General features: G+C 39.5%; 1 protein-coding gene across 3 annotated transcripts in view; it reads right to left on the bottom strand.

Annotated features, from left to right (window-relative positions):
• The window catches only part of LOC121269000 (glucocorticoid-induced transcript 1 protein-like), a 55,864-nt gene that overhangs the window by 18,297 nt on the left and 15,515 nt on the right, over window positions 1–22,052 (bottom strand). The window lies entirely within an intron of this gene.

The raw sequence follows: 22,052 nt of genomic DNA, 5'->3' as shown, positions 1-22,052 counted from the left end.
GAAAGCAAATGAGAAAGAGGGTGAGAGAAGATTGCAAAACAAGTCAAGTTGCTACAGCAACTTTGGACTTGCTTTACATAGCAATTTCATCTCCCATTTTGAGCATTTGGTAACATGATAGGAATGAAACTGAAAACACACCTGTTGAAAGGTAAACCAAATCCTGGATAGTGCTTAGCAGTATCTAAAACCAGTACATACCTACATGATTAGGACAGCATTTAACTTGGCAGTTGCAGACTGTTTTAATAACCTCCCTTGCTTATCAAAGCAGATAACCAAAACTGAACTGAAATTGCATTTACTGAAGTTTATTTCAAGCTTACTGGCACAGGCCTACTTCTGATTCAACAAACTGCAAACAGGGGTGCTTCCTGGAGAGAAGAGTTTAAAACTTAACTGAAAGATTATTTACAGTTTTCCTCATCCTTTGAAAATTTACAAATGTTTCTGGTGAAGGTTTAATTATGCAAAAACAAAATTATGGGTATTAATTCTTTAAAGCAGTTTCCAAAATCTTATTATCAAGAGGCAGCAAAAAGCATATATGTACTTTGACTTTCCAAAACTGTTGGTGGGGGTGGATGCAAATCACTCGTTTGACCATTGCAGATAGCAGCCAGAGCCACCAAGAAAACATGCAGATTGGCAAGCAGCTCATCTGCATAGTGAAAGTAGTGAGGCCAAAGCTTGAGCGGCTGGTAGAGTAAATGCCGCCTATTCATTCAGTCTGTCAGGCAGCAATCCTCAATGCCGATCTCTAATGAAGACGACATTTGAACACTCATTTGAGATATGGCAAGTATTTGCTCTCTAAAGGCAGTTTAAATGCAGTCAATCTTGACATTTTTCAGCAACATTTCCCAAAAGTTTACAACTATATTTTGTCAAATGTATGAAAGCAAAACAACAATTGCTGGAAAAACTCAGCAGGTCTGATAGCATCTGTGGAAAGACAGAGTTAACGTTTCGAGTCCGTGTGACTCGTCTTCAGGACTGAAGACTCTTACGGGCTCGAAACGTTAGCATCTGTGGAGCGAACGACAGCTGTCAGACCTGAGTTTTTCCAGCAATTTTTGTTTTTGGTTCAGATTTCCAGCATCTGCAGTATTTTGCTTTTATCTTAGCATGAAAGCAAAATACTGATGCTAGAAATCTGAAATAAAAGCATAAAATGCTGAAAAAACCCAGCAGGTCTGGCAGCATCCATGGAGAGAGAAACAGAGTTAACATTTCGAGCCTGTATGACTCTTCTCCACAGATGCTGCCAGACCTGCTGAATTTTTCCAGCATTTTATATTTTTATTTTGCCAAATGTATACTTTTGCCCTTGCTAGACTGCAGATAATGGAAGTCTGGCAGTATTTTGTCCACTGGCCATTTACTCATTGAATTTGAACTGATGCTATTACTGCACACCTAATTCTGTTACAGTAAATTCATGATGCTCTAGAGCAAAATTATACTTTCTAAGTCTATGTTCTCCTATAATTTACATGATGCATCATTGCTGGCAAGAAATATTTGATGTTTGTTTCCAAAACCTTATATAATCAAATCAACTAAATAAAATAAATTTTCACACCCCTTTAACCAAGGATCTTAAGTAGTGGTGATGGTGGGAGGAGTGGGGCTGTGTGTTAATCATTTCCTTTCTGTAATTTTCACTCACTTTACTGAGGCTCCCATCTTTTCTTCAGTGCCCATCTGAAAATCTCACCTACTGGTCAGGGGTGGGCGGGTGGGAGCAGAACCTAGGTCCAAAACCACCACAACAAACCTCATCCTGCTCAGAGACAAAAGCTGAGTAAGTCATTTAGTGATCTTTTACATTCAAGCTTATTTATTAGTACAATCATGGTACAGTGCTATTTGTTTAGTTCGTATGTTGTTTCAGACTGAAAGGTAAAATCCTTGTTTTATGGAAAAATAGTGTTTTAGACCAGGAGGAGGAGGAAGCACATAGGACATGGATCAAAAGGGGGAAGACTTAGCCAAAGAAAACAATTAGTTTTAATGCTTTCACATCCTTGCACCAATTTGTCCCTTGCTGCACCCACTCCCTCCAAATGCACAATGCCTTTTTGTGTTTTGGCTGAAAGGTACGGCACCAGAAAATCTAATCCAGCAAAAAACCAAAACAAGGTTAAGGTCAAAAATTTGAGGTGTAGCACATCTCACAAAACGCAGTTCAACCTCAACTCACGGGAAAATGGGGAAACATAACACACTGTCCCAAGTGTGCCACTAGTGGGAAATTATGACAATACGACTTCCAGGTTGGAAGACACGCTTCAGTGTAATCAAAGGTGAAAAACCATTAATAAAAGCATGCAAATCACATGGATGCCTCCTTTTCAAAAGCCAAACTTAAATGCAGTAAAGTTAGGCCACTTCCAGATTTCCACCTGTTAACAGCAGGTCCTGCAATTTTTAGCAGCCAGTTAGCTGCAGTACAAAACTTCGTCTGTCAAATTAGGCACTCAATTATGGGGATCTTTTCCAGTCAAACCAGAGAAAACTTTGAAAATGAAGTACAGCATTCAGAAATATTCCCTCTCACAAAATGGAAAGCCCATTCATGGTCAATCACTGGTCTATCCCAAACTACCGAAGAAAAATAGCAGCAGTTGACAAATCAAGGTCAATATATTTCGTACTTGCCAAATACATTTTACAAAGTAATACAATATTATTAAAGTGTGAAAACAGCCCATTCTGCTTCACACATCCTTTATCTAACCCAATATATCCTTTTATTCATTAGCTTCTATTCATTCATTCCTAGCTTCCCCTTAAATGCATCTTAGTCATTCATCCGAAATACTCTTTCTGGTTACAAGTTCCACATTCTAACCACTCTGGACAAACAGTTTCTCCCAAATTTCCTACTGGATGTATTGACTCATTTACAGCCATTCATTCTGGTCTCAGCTGCAATTGCAAACCATCTCTACATCAATTCTATAAAACCTTTTCATAATCTTAATCACGTCACTCCTGTGTCTTCTTTTCTACAGAAATAAAGAAATCCAGCCTGTTCATTCTTTCCCAATTGTTATTACCCCCTCAGTTCTGGTATAATTTAGTGAGTCACTTTTGCATCATCTCCAGTGCCTCCATGTTTATTTTTATTCTTTCGTGGAATTGAGCATTGCTGACAAGGCCAACATTTGTTGCCCACCCCGAATTGTCCTTGAGGAAGTAGTGAGTGAGCTATCTTCTTGAACTGCTGCAGTCCATCTGGTGCAGGGTAGGTACACCCATAATGCTGTTGTGTTCATTTTATAAAAAGGCAATCAGATCTGTCCACAGAACTCCAGAGTCTGGTCTAACCAATATTCTGTACAAGTTTAACATGACTTCTCTGCTTTAGAAATGTGCCCCAGTGGTTTGTATTTTTTTTTAAAAAATGGCTTTATTAACCTGCATCATTAGTCTGATTTGTGTATCTGTATCGCCAGATTCCTGTTTCTCAAGCTATTTGGACATTTATTTTTCCAAGGAATACATGACCTTTTTATTCTACTAACCAGAATGCACTCAGACTTTATATGAATATTTTTACTTCCTCACTTCCTCAACTTTTATCCAATGTAAGGTAACGGTCAGCAATACAAAAAGTTCTAGGGACATCAGTTCCAAATCTGCAGTATACCCAGTGACACTAGCCTGCTCACACCAAATCTACATTACAAGCAGTTTTGCCTTAGTCTCAAATTATGCACGTACCCATGGTACATACGTCCCCACGTGCCTTTGATAGGGCGAACAGAAGTATAACATTCCAAGTTTCATTTACATTCGCTCATTTATAAGAAAGGATATCCAGTTGAGAGAAAGTTATGGGTGGGTACTGCAGCCAAATAGTCAGGATGCACATGCCCAATACACTTACTGTCAAGCATGTTGATTTTACCAGCTGGAAGCTGCTTTCTGGTTGATTCCCATTTTCTGGGCCAGAGAGCATACCAAAAGATTCACTTTGCACAAATCTAAAACAATTTCATGAACACTGCACCTGGCAACAGTTATCGTTGTAAAGCTACAAGACCTTGCGGTGGCTGAGAGAGATTGAATACAATGTTCCATTAACAAGTTCAAGCCTTTAAGTGACCCTGTAGTAGGATCTGTGCCTAAAGGATGTACCGGATAGGATGTCTTGTAAGGCTTACGGGGAACATTTCTTTCAGCTGATGAGCAAAGTCAGCTCTCTAAGATGCTTTTGCATTTTGCAACATTGAGGAAACACAGAAGAGCCAATTGGACCCAAGGACAAAAAGGAAATACTGAACTAAGGGTTGGAGGTGCAGAGGGCAGAGGAAGCTCTACAACAACATTACAGAAATCCCATGTCAAGCCAAAGGCATAAACCAAGTTCCTTGCCCACATTAGATTTCAGCTACTGAAGTTCAGCACATAAAACATGCAGAAACATCTACAGCTGCTAATCTGCCTTCAGGCTGCCACCATCTCTTGTAGTATTAAAAGTCTACAACATTTCAGAGAACAGCAACATTAGGCAATATGAAAATCACTGACCCACCTGCACGTTTTCTGGTCTAAAATAAACCTTGGGTCTTCAAACAATTAACAATTTTCCTTTGGTCTTAACCACCACCACCAGCCCCTCAACTGCACCCCCACCCCCCATCCTTCCCATACCTCAACTCAATCTCTGGTTAGAGCATTCTCAATTGTCCCAACATGTGAGAAATTGGAAAATGTTACTTCCTTGCTCAAAACCAAAAATGCAGAACTGTTGCAGTTGATAAATAGCATTTCTGGCCATAAGCAGCCAGCAGAAATCCTCTTTAGCATTTTGTATTGCAATGCTAAATTTCAATGTATAATGGCTTCTTGTTTCAGAATTGCCTGCAAGAGCAAACAAAAGTACATGAACCACAAAAAAGCCCAATGCAAAAGGATGTGGGCAACGTGAGTTTGCCTACATTTATAAATCAACATTGGTTAGATAAAGTGGGGCATTTAACAGTCACCTCTTGATACACCCCGATAATGCATAGTAACACATTTTCACAAGTCAGCACAGAAGTTAGTTCAGCAACTTGCTGCATGTAGTCCAAAACAGCAATGACCAGTTAAATACTGGTAACTTGCATAATTTTTGCCAAGAAAATAGAGTTACAGGACAGCAAGCAACCATCTTACATGCGATTTTAGTCCTACATGTCCATCAGAAACCATGCAGGCAGGCAATTAAAATTTATGGGTTGATCTAGCTGCCAATGGGCCACTTGAATCTCAATTTCTTCCATTTTAACATGCTCATCTGAGCAAGTGGCAAAGGCACGTGCCTTAAGTCATTGGGATCCTTCTTAATATATGACGAGAGTTCCCAGTCTGAAACATCAGGCCCCAACTGCAATTTTACTCTAGCCTGAGCTGGAAAGCCACTGGAGGAAGAAGATCTGCAACCAGGAAAGGTCATTTCAGGTTAGGTTTTTGACAATTTCCTGAGTCTGGGAGGTCACATCTTAAATAGAGAACCTTCCTTTGGTGTTGATTAGAGATCTCCTGCTGCTCCAACCTCTGCTCCCACTTAGCCTGCTGCAGCTACCCATTCAGAGAGCTGACAGGGTCTCAGCGTGCCCTGGAGGAAGCGTTATGCTCACCTTGTCAATTCCTGCTTGCAGTTGAAATTCTCGTTTCTACTTCTTCAACCAATTATGGGATCAACAACCACTGGAACAGGCGGCAGGATCTTACGAATCATAAAATGGTTACAGGACAGAAGGAAGTCATTGGGTCCATCATGTCTATGCTGGCTCTCTGCAACAGCAACTCTAGTCCCAGTCCCCAACCTTTCCCAGTAGCCCGGGAAAAAATTCCCCTCAGATAATTGCCAATTTTCTTCGGAAAGCCTTGATTGAACATGCCTCCAACATACTTTCTGGCACTTCATTCCCTCAGGATTCTGCTGAAGTACCAGTTTATACTGAGCTCATACCCTGATGGAGATTGTTGTACCTAGTGTAAAACCTAAACACTCCTGTCCCAGAACCAACCATAACACCATAGTGCCATGTATTTTACAACATTTCTAATCCACATTCCAGGGTTTCTATGTATCACTTGATTTGATGCAACATTTCATCTTTAAATGCCACAGATCTGCCATTACTATCCCAGATGACGTGCACATCAAAAATGACATTTTCTACAATACTTCTGTGAAGGATTTTTTTTCAAGTTTTGACCCATTATTGAAAATGAACTCGACTCACCAAATGGTAGCCCATGGACTTTTTTTTCTATACAATGTTAAAATAAGCACTACAATAATCAACCACCTTTTAGGTTGTGTTATTAAATGCATTGAGAGATAGTTTAGTTCAATTTTTTCAGAAAATATACAGGAAATAAGCATAAAAAAATTACCCAGTTTGTCTACAGCTTACTTGATCCGATAACCCTATTCTAACTGGTATATAGCTCCATACACTTGTAAAGGGAATATGAAGATATAATCAATAATCTGTAAATTTAAAAATTAACTAAGTTTTATAAAGGAAATTCTGCTTGAAAACAACTTTCAAATGGTTACATAAATGAATAAGTTAGAAAAGTCCAATATTCGATGCAATGAAGTTTGCCCAAACTGGAAGTACTTTGTGCTTTTAATCTTTCGTCTATTACAGGGATTAATTTCAGGTTTCCAATTGTGTCTAGGTTCTCCAATCTGGGAGGCATCAACCATGTATGTACATCCTCCCTGCAAAGTGCCAGATACTGTTAAGATCAGATATTCACCAGCTGGGACTGGGGTGGGGGTAAAGAAAGAATTGAAGAGGAAAACATAATCTTACACTGAAAGTTGTTCCCACACTCTCTCTCTCTCTTTTCCTTCAATCTTATTCAATATGAGACTAAATAAGCTACCTTTATAGCTCCTCAAATGAACTAAAATATGCCACCATTTTCCATGTAGCAACAGCCAGAATGCATGTTGTATGAGGTGACTGCATGATACAATTCATTAAAAAACAGGTCTTGGGGAAGTGCATACAATGCTAAGCACAGACAGATATATTCCCTTTAGATTTTTTGTTCACATTACTTGCATGTTTGAAAAAAGAAATCTGATGCAAAAAAAAAAATCCCTGCTTTAAAACCCAATTGTTATCATCTTCCAGTCTATTTCTACTGTCAGTGAAATGATTTTTCTTCCCCCCCTACCCACTCCACCTTTCAGTTCATCCATCTGTCTTCCTTTGATAAACCTTGGAAGCTGAAACAAAAGGTAACTGAAGCAAATTGTACCACCCAAAGCTTGGGAAGCCGGTCATTTAAAAAAGTTGGTGATATGGGGAGGTGGGGTTGTGGGGAGGGGCATGCAGAAGAAACTGTGAAGAGAAACCAACTCTGAAGTCTAGGACATTGTAGTGATTGGACTACACTTGAGCAATAACATTAGAAAAATCTTGAAAGGCGGTGGGGGGGGAAGAAACGAGTTTTGAAATAAGTGGTTCACCTTATTTGGCAAAATGGTCAATTTGGTCAAGTATCTATTAACAATTGCTAGACTAATCCCTGGAGAGCACAAAGATTGGAACTTACAGGTAGGGACAGGATGACAAAATGGTCTAACTACAACATGTGCCAAAAAGACAAAGTGAACAGTTAGTATTTGATGTCCTCGTCCAAAGTAATAAGTTTTCCAACACATGAAAATGGTCATAAAAACAAGATTGATCAGTGTGATAGTGCGTTCTCTCTACACAAGTCAAGCCATCTATTCAGCTTTGTTTAAACTAGTCTTAAAAATTTATTGGCGGTGGAGATAAAGAGGAAGGGCATAATCATAAATTCTGTGCCTGATGGAAGTGAATAGTTGTTAATCTTTCTGCATCAAGAGACTAAGTAGACAAACAAGCTTCCACTTTTTTTTTTAAAAAATGGCTCCGTTTTATTGTTCAGAAGTTCTTTTACAGCACTGTCTAGTTCAAAAGCAGACAGATGGGCATGCTTCGAACCTGTAATGTACTAGCTTGAGGAAAGAAAACACATTTTTAAGCCAACATTCAACACAAGGAAGTCAATTTCCTTTTTAGTGGTCAGCCAGTGTCCAACACAGGGTAGCCAACCACTTTAAGTACCTTCAGTTCAGGCCAGAACAGCTAGATCCCACCTGTCGAAATTGCCCAGCTGGAGTGTGCATTCTCCCTTCTATAAACGCTTAATAAAGCCGAGAGTGTGTTTTAGGTGCTGGGTCACAAAGCCAACACTGTGCGCAAAGGTGTACAAGAGCCTACTAGCCAAGACCATACAGCTTACAAGAGCAGATCACTTAGAAATTTCCTGCTGCTCACTTGGATAAGATTGCTATTCAGTAGAACTTTGAGCAACAAAATAAATGAGAGGATAATGGGAAGAATCACATCCAGTGACAAGGTCTACTCCTCCAGGTTGCATTAGTCAGTCAGGCTTGCTTGCTAATCAATGAGATTCTAGTCCTGACTAGTTCAGGTATTGGGATTACCATGCAGGGTTGATTTGATTCCAAACTGATTCAAAATGTATATAATGTCTCAATGTCAGATATTTCATTTGAAATAAAAACAAGGTCGCATGACATAACCTAAGTGAAGATTAGATTGTGCCTTTAATAGCCACTATGAATAATCATTCCATATTGGTCATCTGCTAGTCATTGCAGTTCTGATGGCTGCAACCACTATCTATATGTACAAAACCATGAAGGTTAATGCAACAGGCTTTTTTTGTTTTCCGTTAAAGAGAATCTGCTCTTAACCACACGTTAACAGGTTGTCTAAGTGTTAAAATTATTAAAGGACTAGTGACTCACTACTGCTAATTAGAAATCCACATTTTAATCACAAAGCAAATCGTACATTAAACCGTAGGGGACTTGTGCGCATGACCATGCAGTTTTCATAACTGTCAGGTCAAGTCTTGAACTTCAACTGCATTGGCTGCTGAATACAATGATATGGAACTGCCTGATTCAAGTTTTCAGATTACTATGGGGTTATCTTGGCACCATAATGCATACAAGTGCCAAGTTTAAATTCACATTACACAAATACCAAGCAAGTGATGGTAGGCTGCATATTCAGTGAAGTGGATCTCAAAAAATTGACTGTGAAATTTGTGTCTATTTGAGCCGTGAAATACACTCAGCAGCAAGATTACAGACTTCATCCCATCCAATCTGTGTTGTATCTGGAAATAGCATGAGCTACACCATACAAGGATAGAATGTTGGTGCTTCCAGGGTTATCATTGGTTCTAATTTAAGAACAATTCAAATTGCATTAAAAAGCATCACATGAATGGCAAACAACTTTAAAACAACACTGAAATGCAAAAATGCTAAATGGAAATATATCTTTCAACACTGCGAAATGCGTATTTCACTTACTAACCTACATCCAAAACAACCTGAGAAAACTTCAGCACCGGATGTCTTTACAAGTAAATGTCCTGACTAGATGGTCAGAATGACAGCACCCTTTCCATTGCCAAAAATTAGGTGTCCTACAAGAAGATACAGAACTTGGCTAAGTGAGGGAGGCCATCCTTTGGGAACCACAAACACAGAATGTTCACCTTCTTTTGTCAAGCCACATCTCACAAAATGTTGTTCAACCCAGAGACTGTGACACCATCTGTACAGGAAATGAAACAGCAGGACATCCTGTTTTGCTACTCAAGTTCAACAGGTGCTCTAAATATCAAGACCAGCTAATCCTGATTAAATGCCAATGCAGAAATTAAGCCACAATAAAACTGTCCAATGTGTACAGGAAATATAGGACATTTCAAGTAGCAATTTTCTGGAATGTTTCTCAGTTTATGAGAATTCCAGCAGCACAATATAAAAAACATGTTTGTCGGCAATAGCACCTGGTTATTAACTGACAAAAAGAATTTCAGAATTTAAGTTTAAGATTGAAGTTGACCTAGACTTACTTCTCAATTTAGGCTAGTTCTTGAACCAAGGTCGATACTCTTGTTCATCTGGCTCCAGTACATCAACATGCTTGCACCTCCCTCTTGCAGTCAGCAGTCAGGAGCACATCCTTTTGTTTATCACCTCAGATGGTTCTTCCTGAGTTTGCAGGAAACAAGGCCAGCAGACCAATTTTGCCTGGTCCTGCCAGTGGGATCATTAGCATACGCTGCACCAGGTTTGCACCCAGGTTGGATCATTCCTCAAAATGTTTTTAAAAGAAAAAGTCGAAGTTCATGATTGCAGCAGTTTTCTAGTTGGGTTATTGGGTCAGACCTAAATCAAGTGTCAGCTTAACACAGTGATATCATTTATCCATGTCTCATTTCAGCACAATCAAGGCTGACACTTCAGTGCAAGAGTATTACAGTATACGAAGTGCCATCTTTCAGATGAAGGGTTAAACCAAGTCATCATATCTGTTCATACGGCCTTTAAAAATATACAATAGTGTGTTTTGCCCCCAAAATGTTGTCAGTTCTACATGTGCACTAGCGAATAATTATTTCTCAACTATTCCCATCAAAAGTTCAACTCCTCATTCACCTCATTGCTGTTTGTGGGCACTGACATTTATTTGCAGTCCTGTTTGCTCACAAAGCCAGTGAGTACTCTTCAGAGCAATTACTTTGCTGTGAATGTCAAGACAAGAAATGATCCTACATAAACCAAGTATTTTTTTCTTCTGATGGAGCAGGGGAAAAACGCAGTACAAGCAGCTAGTTCTATCCAAAGAAACAGATCTCAAGTAGCCTCACCAACAGGCGAGGTTTGTGTGCTGCCCTGGCGGGAAGGAGGAAGAAAGTTAAACTGCTGAGTTTTTAAACAGTGCCAACCACATTTTAGCTTAATAAATTTCTGGGTCCAAAAAGAAAACTTCTATTTGGTTCCAAAAACACCAAGTGCAAGTTGTAATGAGGGACAGTTCAATGCCAAATTTCATTCCAAATCTGTACTTTGCCAGGATGGAGCACTTGCCTTGTTCAAAGCTAGGCTAAAATGGAGATGCCCCAGCATGGGGGATAATAAATATGTTCAGTCCATCCAAGTCACAATGAAATCTGAACTAAAAAGAGTAGCTTTGGTACAACAATCTCATTTCTCTGGTAGTGTGTCACCAAAGCTTTGGAATTCACTCCTAAGCCTCTTCTGCCTTGCTCCCCTTCTTTAAGATGCTGATTAAAACCTGTTCCTGATTAAGCTTTTGGTCACCTGTCCTTATATGGCTGGATGTCAAACTGTTTGCTAACACTGAGGAACCTTGGGATTTTTGACTATGTTGAATAAATTCAAGTTGTTGCACCTAGATTCAGGAAACTTGCAATGCAAGCTCCAATTTTACCAGGAACCAAGCAACTTACCAATAAATAGTTGACTCATTACTCCAGTTAAAATTAATCATCAAATTAACAAAAGGTATTGTACTACTGTGACAATTGAAGATGGATGCATTTTAATTAGCCAAAATGCAAATATGCAATAAACTCAAAAATCACAAAGCATGAAGATTAACACACTGTACTGCTATATTAAAACTCGAAACACTATTAACGCTCCCCCACAGAAAAGCAAAGGCATTGTTCTTTGCCTTCATAAATTCTAATTGTATGGCAAGAGCATTTTTTGGATAGCCACAGGCTAGGTTATTTGAGAAATAATACACATAGACATGTATTGCAACAGGATGCAATGTCTGAAGCAGCAATGCATATCTCTCGCTTGAACAAGATGTGGCTAGGCTACTCTTAGAGGTTTGGTGCACATGAAAGCTGTTTTGCTGGCTAAGCAAAACAGTTGGGAGTGAATGTATTGGGTGATGTGAGAAGAAGAAAAAGGAAAAAATTACCTTTCAGATTCAGTTTCCCAGCTGAATTTAGCACTTGGATCAAACTACATTCGCGTTTTTCTTTCCATTAATCATCCAGCAATAAATAGCAGTTTAGATTCAAATTGAATGGGCCAATTTTGTCAGCTATAAGCGCCAAAAGCATCTGTGTGCAAGGAATTTCTTATGCTGCATACACTCCTCAATAAGAATTAATTATTCCTTAATTTTCCTAGCCAACCATTACTGTATGAAAAATTCTGTACAACTGTATTCCATCTTAAATCATTACCCATCAGAACAATATAGGAGCCCTTTCAGCCAAACGTGCACGTACTAGCTGAAAGTAACATTTCATTAGTCACTAATGACAGATGCTCACATACCTAAAACTAGGCAAAGAAATCCTTCTTCTCTTTTAGGATCGTGTCTAAGGCATTGAACAACAGAACATTTACAAAACTGTATAGATTGGCAAGTTACTCAGCAAAGAACAACAACTTCATTTGTATCATTGAAGAAACACAGACCTAGATTTGTCAGCTGCTGCCCACAAGAATTTTCCTGTCCCTACTATTCATTTCCCACTTAACTCCAGCGAGTGGAGTAGGATCAGGGGAAGGAGAGGACACTATCCTTTTTACAGCAGTAATTGCTAATCCCAAGGAAAGGTGAGGCGAGATGGCTGGGTGGGTGGGTTGTTGGGTCATACAGTGAACCAGGTGTTAAACCAGGATTTAAACTACCTAACATTTCTTGGTAAGTATTCAAGTTAGTCATCTAGGCCAAGTCTCCACCATAAACTCAAGGTCGGACATACTGGGAAGGGTCCCAAACAGCAGGGCGTGGATCCATCAGATGTTTAAACTTCACGGGCAAACCCCACATATGTCCACGAGTCAGGACATCCACAGGGCCCTGACATGCATCTTGCGTTGTACACCGCTCTCCTTTGATCAGGGGACTGAAAGATTTGGGACAATTATGTTTTGCCTTTTGATTTCAGGGGTTGGGGCATGGGGGAGGTATGCATCAGCACAAGGAAGCACAAGCGAGTGCACGTGAGAGAACAAACATGAGATGTTTTTGGAGTGAGCGCAAAATAGAGCACTAAACCACTGTTTGGCCAGCAATCAAGCATGCAAAAAAATTACCCTGTATTAACAGGGTAAACTACACTTTGAGCTAGAAACAAAATGCATTTCCGACTGACAACCAATAATCACAAAGCACTTTGTTAAACCTATAAATACTAAGTCAGATCCACCACCAGATAGCTGTTGAAAAGCAAAGATGACCCAATTGCAGGAAAATTGGGGTGAAGGGGATTTGCAGCATATGCATTCAATTTTAAAAAAAGAATGCATGCCATTGAAGAAAGTTACATCGCCCAGATTGGAACGTGAATATGGACAAATGGACAATCATGCCAAAGCAGAGTTATTTATTTTAGCATGTGAAAGTGAACCTTAATATTATTTTTTTTCATGTAGCATAATTGCAAAATGGATTTTTTTTGCTGGGTGGAATGAGAGAAATTGGAAGACAACCTGGATGAATGCACGCCAAGAAAAAATTATAGCTATGAAGAAGCACTAACAATCGTTAAATGACAATAGTAAAATTTGTTAAAAATAAAGCAGGTTATGATAAATCAGTGCTGGGGAAACATTTGCTTGAAATTGCAAATTGAAGTTTCTCAGGACCTAAATTTGCATTTCTAGTTCTTGCAATTCTCAATATTGTAATTCCCAGCACAATGATAGAAACTGAAATTTACTGATGCATATTCAATGTGCACTGTGCTGAGATCTGAGAGAGAGGAAAAAAACAGATGCAACTTCGCTAGGAAGCAAATTTGTTGTGCCTGTCTGGAAAACTCACTGCCCTTTATGTAGCACAGGTTTCAGCATCCACTGAAGTTGCCAGAAATGAACTGGCATCCTAAAATTACAGGCTGATTCCAAAAAATCTGAAGATTCCTTTGGCTCCTCTCCCCGAAAGGTCTAGAAAGAGTGAGTAAGTGTGTACAGACAGACACACACAGACACACACACATTTACCGATCCTTCCAGCTAACCAATTGTCTGTGCATTTAGGTAGATAGTTTAAGAGACCCCAAAATAGCAGGATTTCCGCACAAACTTTAGCAAATTTTTATGTTTTCTTGCAAAGAAGGTCTATTTCCATTATGCTTTCAATCATAATTGGGGTCACCCAATTTTCTGAAATGTTTTTAATTCTGACAAATTTGGCTGAGTCTCTGTCTATAAATAAATATATATTATAAATATATATAAATAAGTAAAAATTCAGCCCTATGTGTGACAATGTTGGTTTACAGGGTTATCCAGAGTACATACAGCAAGAGTTCAAACACACCAATCACTAAAAGTTGTGCCACAGGTTGGCAAGGCCATAATTTAAAAAAGCAAACCAGCCACTAGGTTTTATTTCTAGAGGGACAGAATTGAGGAGGGAAGTTACATTAAACCTGTATCCAACCTTGGTTAGACCACATTTATAGAGTACTGCATGCAGTTCTGGTCGCCATATTATAAAAAAGGATAGAGACACTGGGGAGGGTGCAGAGAAGATTTACAAGGGCGATAGTAGAAGTGTGTGGGTATACATAATCAGGAAAGAATTGACACATTGGGTCACTTCCCTCTTGAAAAAGGAAGGCTGAGGTGTGACTGAGATCTTTAAAATTATGAAAGATTTTGTGAGTGCATACCGAGAGAATGTTTCCTCTTTTAGGGGAACAGCATGACTGGAGGCCACCAATATAAGGTAGTCATCAAGAAATTGAGTAGGGAATTCAGAGGAAACTTCTTTATATAAAGGGTGGTAAGAATATGGAACTCACTATCAGGAGTGGTTAAAGCGAATAGTATTTAAGGGAAGCTGGACAAACATTTGAGGGAGAAGAGAATGGATGATTATGAATGTAGATTTAGATAAGAAAAAAATATGGAGGACGCATGAGTGGCACATAAAACCACATGGTTCATTTGTGCCTATATAATCCTATGCAAAGAATTTCAGACACCAATGATAAGCTTATCGCTCTGAGCTAAGCTAAATGGCCAAAAATATAGAGCGTCAGCTAAACTACTTGGATTATTGCATCAGGATAGGTGGCTTCAATTTTTCATCTATGACATGCCACCTTGAAGCTTTCTCAAGCACAAGGCCTGCCTTCCCTTGTCTGACTTTTCCTCACTCCATTATACGCTGCAAATTCAGTTTCTAGTCAGCTTTCTGCTAACAATAGCACAATGTGATATCAGTAGCCAGCCAGCTGTCAATGTGGGATACTGCCATGCTGACAACTTGCATAGGGACTGTTTGTTAGCACGGAGATGCTTCCTGGCTTTAGGGTGGAGCTGGACTAGGTCTTAAGCAGTGTTCAGACAGGGTGCTGTTACCTACAGTCATTTAACTCTTGGAACAATGGACAACTTCAGTATCTGGATGCCAAATGCTGAAGCAGTTCTGATACTCCTGGTCAGACTTTTGCCAACTTTTGAAAAGTGACAGAAAATCAGGGTTGCATTGGAAGCTTAAATCTATCAGTTTTCAAATATGCACATTTGATGAGCTAATTTTTTTAAAATTCGTTCATGGGATGCAAGCATTGCTAGCAAGGCCAGCATTTGCTGCTGATCCCTAATTACCTTCGAACTAGTTTCCCACCAAATTGTAAAATTGCTCCCAGCTCCAAAATTGGTTAAACATTTCGTAGAAGAGGCATTATAAAGCAGTGTCATTTACATTAATTTTTTTTAAAAGGGACAATACAAGGGGCTCAGCTAAGAGTGACTAGGTCAGTAGTTTTATGCATCTCATCTTGGAGCTCCATCCCTTCCCAGTGTCAAATGAGAGTTCCAGTGAGTTGCTCTAGGCCACATCTAATTCTAGTTCGAGGCAGTGCTACAATTAGTAGCTCCACTTGCCAAAGCCGATTGTATAACAGTTTATCAGCTCGCAATTTGGTTCACTTAGGCGTGCTCGGAGCTACATATATTCACACACGAATATTTGTCCTTTGCAAGCACAAAGAACAAGTCCACGCATTAAGCCTTTTTCAGCTAAACAAAACCTTGGGAGACAACCATTCCCTGGTTCATTCCCCATGACAATGCCTTGACCAGAGTTGATCTGCCTGGTTTGAATTTTACTCGACAGTTAATTGCTCCCTGGTGAATTCTCTATGGCAATATCTCTACCAGAGTCCATTCGCCAGCCAATCAGCACCCTCTTCTCATGCTGTTCTCTTTGAGATTTGGGATTCTTACGAATCAGTCCTGATGCAAGGCAAAATGTTTCAACTGCATGTCTCTTTTGTCAACAAGTTCTGTACCACTAAGTGACTAATTTAGTATCAACTCAGTGCACTAAGTGGAGCCATTCAATTGGGGCCTAGAACAAAGCTCACATTAGCAGAGTTTAATTTCATTATACTCCATTACTTCTACATCAGATTAGGGACTTTATTTCCAACTCAACGTGACCATCTCAAATCAGCTTTGATATGACATATCCAAAATACACGTTACCGCATCCAGTTTAACAAATTTATATGTAGAATTAAAAACATCAACTTGTTATATAATACCTTTAATGCAACAAACACCCCAAGGCACCTACACAGCTAGTCAAATTCAAAACCACCACCATTTCCTGAGAGATTTCTTAATGCTACCAATACAAACCCAGCCTGGGTGCAGTGTGTTTGGTCAACACAAATCAGTAATTGGATATTTTACAAATTTCAACTGCAGTGTAGAAATCATCAGGTTACTCTTAGTTTTGCTTAAATTTAGCTCTGCACAAATCATATTATACAATGAAGTTGCTACATCATGCAACATCCAATTCAATTTCAAGAATGTTCCCAATTCTACTCAGGCTTTATTTCAATATTGGAGTCAAGTCTCCCACCCATAGCCAGCCAATAATACCACCCGGCTGGCTGACACTCCTGGCTTATGAAGGAAACCATTAAAATACTTTCCGGGACCTCGTAGCTATGACGCAGTTTGCACAAAGTCTCTCACATCTCTAGCACTGTCAGAGACTCATGTGCAAGTTATCACCTTGGGATCCCAAGAGTCATAGGACCTTGATTTTTGAATATTTACAAGGCTTGCCTGCCTACGGCAACAGCCTCAGATTCCTTCTGACACACAAGAGTTAAATTAGAGCAAAGCCCCAGACCAGTGGGGCAACCACAGAGCCCCTATTTTAATCCTATGCATGCTCCATTGGCATTGGCTGAGGGATTTAATTTTTATTTATTCTTTCATGGGATGCGGGCATCCCTGGCTAGGCCAGCATTTATTACCAATGCCTAATTTCCCTCAAGAAGGTGGTGGTGAGCTGCCTTCTTAAACCGCTGCAGTCCCTGGGGAGGTTGATACACTGCTGTTAGGGACAGAGTTCCAGGATTTAGACCCAAAGACAGTGAAGGAGCCACCTAGAAGAACAAAGGCAGTAGAGACACATGGGAACAACACCTGCAAGCTCCCTTCCAGGTCATCTTGACTTCAAGTAATAATCTGTCCTTCACTGTCAATGAATCAGAATCCTAGAACTTACTCCGTAACAGCACAGTGGGTACCTACACCACAGACAGCATCGATTTAAGAAGGTGGCTCCCCATACTTTCCCCAGGGCCAATTACGGATGCAATAAATGCTGGCCTTGCCAGTGACACCCACATGCTATTAATAAATTTTAAAAAGTAGAATTAAACACAAAGATGGAAGTTGGGCACATTCAAGCAAGGAATCAATGTTGTTCAGCAATGAGGGGTGAGTAGGTAATGTGTGGGGCAGAGTTTTAGATGTGTTGACATTTAGAGTGTGGAAGATGAGGCCAGTCAAGGAAGCATTAGAACAGTCGACTCTGAGGATGACAATGGCATGGATAGGAGATTCCAACAACTTTTCAAATTAAATCCCAACCCTAAATGCTTAGGAAGAGCAGGAAATTAATAAAACACAAAGAACTAATATCAACATGTAATACATTCATAGTTTACACAGGAAAGTTCAGTTAATGGAATCATTATTGTAACATTTGCATCAACTCATTTCAGTTGCTATATCAGTAATTCTCTCAATTGGCAACCTGGGTTTGTTTCTGTTTGAATCATTCATGCACAAAATGCTGGAATGAAGAATGCCCAGTTGATCAGAAAGTCACAGCAATCTATTTTTAAAAAGTGCCACATTTGACCAAATGCATGTAAACACGCACACACACATGAGCAATGGAGGAACAAATTGAGATTTAAGAAACTACAATCTGTATCTTAGTCTGATAATGTAATTGCATTCTAAAACTTAGTTGTGTGTTGAAAAACCTACTAAGAGGTCTCGAAGACTACCACATAGGGGCTCTTTCAAAGCTCAAAATGGATAGTAAATTAGAACATTATGCTTTCACCTCTGGAACCTAGGTTTGAATCCAGGCAGCTGAAGTAAAAAAAAAGTATGACAGCTTTTACAAAGCTTCTAAAGCAAGTAGCCTCAACCCAGTTCCTAGAGGTCACAAGCATACAGTGCAAGAGGGCTCATAATTCAGCACTAAGCTGACAGCTTCAGTCCAAGGACAAAGATAGTTGGTGTGGGAAATTGAAACTCCCTCACAGCAACTGTTTCTCTTCTGAACATAGTTGAGGCACATTTTGGCAGTCCTTGAAGCCAACATCAAATGCAAAAGTGGAAAGCGGTCTGCCCACCAGCATGGGATTCACTCACCTCAATAGGCATGAAATTTATATAGAACAGATGCAAATTAAAAAACTTCCAATTTAGGAGACAGCTCCCAGCCCCCAAAAAAGAACAATCCAGCAAGATGTATATCAGGATTTCACTTTCCCTTCACACAACCATGTACAATTTTCAATGAAGTAGACTAGTTGCAATCATGCCCATTTCCTACATGTTCCATCAGCAACACACTCCCTTTGCCTTCCTTTCTTTCCCCAACACACTCCTTGAAAGTTATGATGGGCTTCAGAATCTCAAACGAGAATCATTGTGGGATAACTCAGATTGACGTGAAATGTCTTATGCTAATACAGTCTTCAAGGGAATTACACATAAGACTGCACAATTCCTGGGATGCAACAGAATACTGTGACAGAATTTAATTACCATAATTTAGATAATTCCTCACTGTCCCAGGAATATGGGAGGTGCGCTCAACAGATGTTTGAATGTCCCAAAAGATTATATTTTATAGACATCGCTGCTGCAAGTCAACAAACATAGGGGGAGTATGGAGAAACCAACATGCAAGGAGCAGCTGCCTAATCATCTTACACAGACCCACCCACATATTCTGCCATTAGCACAAGCTGCAGCCTCACAGGAGTACCAAAAAGGAGGAACTACAAATTAATGGGTTTGGACATTGTACATTCTCCCAGCAATGATATACTGGACAGTGATCCTAAGCAAACAGAAATAATCACATTATATTGGAGTGATTTCAACAAACGCTCAGTTTCTACTCCTTTCCCCTCACCCGCAATGAGAAAGCTCATACCTATTTGCATCACACAGGTACACTGCGGCAAACTAAGCTATTAGTTCTAGTAAATTGAACGACAGTCAGGACAAGCCAGGAGTCAGCTTCCCCTGAGCTCTTCAGTCCAGCAGTCAGCAGATAAATATTTTATGACAATAACAAAATTCTGGAAATACTCAGATCATGCAGCATCTGTGCAGAAAGAAACAAAGTTAATGTTTCAGGTCAATGAACTGAAAGTCTTGGTCTGTAAATGCATGAGCACAGCACAATAAAATAAGGAAAACAGTAAAATAGAAAATATTTCACATAAATGAAACTAGCATGTAAATCACTATAATTATAAAAAGGCACTTTTTTAAACAATTTAAAAGGTGTCATCAAATTAAATGGTTTACCTTGGAAGCCTTAGTTCTCAGGCTATCCAATATGCAGAAACCTCAAATCTAAAAGTCAGCATCCCTTTCCCCAACAGATAAATATATAGCCAAAAATCCTCCCTTACACAGCAACATGAAGCTAAAGCCTCAGGGTCAAATAAGACATGGTAGAACTAAACATAGGGCAAATTGAAGAGTCATCAAAAAACAGTTACAATCAAGCCTTGCAATAACTGGATCAAAGTAGACACAAAGGTTGCTCCAAAGGCCTCAGCTAAAACTTCAGTGTACCAGAGATTTCTGAAAAAGGTTTGGGTGTATCTGTAAACTAACCAAGTAGAATCTTGCTGGAATACAGACAGGGCAGTGTGCCGGAGCATCCAATTTGGCTCTGCACTTTCACCATGAGCCAGGTTCTTTCCCCCCCAAGGATGTCAACTTCTTACTTTCACAACATCACAAGTTAAATTACAGAGATAGAAAGCCATGTTTGTACAACAGTCAATCAACACCCTAGAAAGTTCCACAGTGTAACATTCAACTGGTTCTTCAGTTAACTGAAGGGTTTTTGTATCTGTTACACAATCTGGAGGTCTATTTCATGTGTTGACTACATTAGATTGGCTTTGTTGACTACTATTAGGTATTGGTTGGATATGTTGAACAGCACAGTTTATGATGCACAGGTCTCTGTAACAATTTGAAATTCATGGAATGCATAGGTCATCTATTTTAACTTCCTATGTTCACCACTTGTATACATGCCCAATTATGCTTCCATTTTATCCAGAGTTCCTCTTCAGATTCCATAATCTCACCTAATTTGGTCATGTATCACCAGCACATCTTATTTTCTATCGAGTTTCTGTAGCTAGGTCATTCACACTAAAATAGAAACAGTTGTGACCCTTACATTGAGCCATGAGACACCTCATTCGGGGCATCTGCCCTCAAACTCATCTCATAACTTGCATAGCAATAACTTGTATGTTGCCTTGCAGCCAGTCTCTGATCTATTCTGAAGTTTACTTCCAATCCCCAAAGCTTCAAATTTAATAACATTTTATGAGGACTTTTTCTAAGGCCTTCTGAAAATCAAGGTAAATCACAATCATATTACAATTTTCAGCCTACTTGGGATGCCATTTTTTCTAAAGAGCTCTCACACTGGCAGACAATATATTTTCCTTTTGAAGCCATGTTAACTCTTACTTACTAGGCTACTGCTAGGAATGTTATAGTTTATTTCCAATCAACGTCCTTATTTTATATGGTACAGAAGGAAGAACTAATGGGTCTGTAGTTGCCTACATCAGTCTTCCAGACTCAAATTCTCTCCATCAATAAGGCTGGCCACTTCCACAACATTGCTCATCTCTGTCTCAGCCTCAGCTTGTGTGTTGAAACTGCATCCATGATTTCACCAACCCCAGACTCGACTATTCCAATCCTTTCTTGGTCAGCCTTCCTGCTCTTTGTCCAATTTTAAAATTCTGATCCTTGCCTTTATATCCCTGCCTAATCTTCCTCTCCACATCACTGTAAACTCCTTTAGCCCTAGAGCCCAAGATCTCCATGCTCCTCCAATCTGGCATCTTGCACATCCTCAATTTTAAAATCACTCTGCTGTTGGTAGGCATGACTTCAGCTACCTGCAACCACCCCTCCCCGCTCCAAGTTCTGGAATTTCCTCTCTAAATTGAGGACAGAGGGGTGGAGAGGTCAAGATTTTTCTTTAAACCTACTTCTTATTTCGTCACCCATCCTATCATCTCCCAATATGACTCGATTTCAAATTTTGCTTGATAACACTCCTGTGAAGAGCTTTAAGAAATTTTATTACATTAGAAGGTGCTGTATAAAAATCCAAGTTGTTCTTACATTATATTTTTGAATATGGGCTTGTTAACCCATTTCCAATTTTATGGTATTTCAAGTGTTCACTGACTCCCTCAGTCTTCACAAAGCTTTTTCCTTTGCTCTCTCAACACTCTTGGATAAAGCCTGTCTATCCATAAGGATTCTATTTCAAACTGTTTTAGCTTCTCTGGATATTAATTTGTTTACATCCATGTCGCTAACATGACATCTGTTTTCGTGGACATTATTAGTCTTGTCTTCTCTTATGACTATCCAAAGGAAGTAATTAGAGAAGTTACTGTTTTACACTCCTCAGTTTTGAGCCAAGTTCCAATTCCTTACTGTTGTCGTCTCAGCTGCAATATATTTTCTGGGACACTGAAACCTCTTATAAGATTTTGGCTAAGTGACCCTACGTCCCTGCAGGACTTCTCTCAATTTCATT

This window comes from Carcharodon carcharias, chromosome 23 (genome assembly GCF_017639515.1).
Source record: "Carcharodon carcharias isolate sCarCar2 chromosome 23, sCarCar2.pri, whole genome shotgun sequence".
Taxonomy (NCBI): Eukaryota; Metazoa; Chordata; class Chondrichthyes; order Lamniformes; family Lamnidae; genus Carcharodon; species Carcharodon carcharias.
Note: the sequence above shows the minus strand (reverse complement) of the source record. Positions and strands in the feature narration are given on the sequence as shown.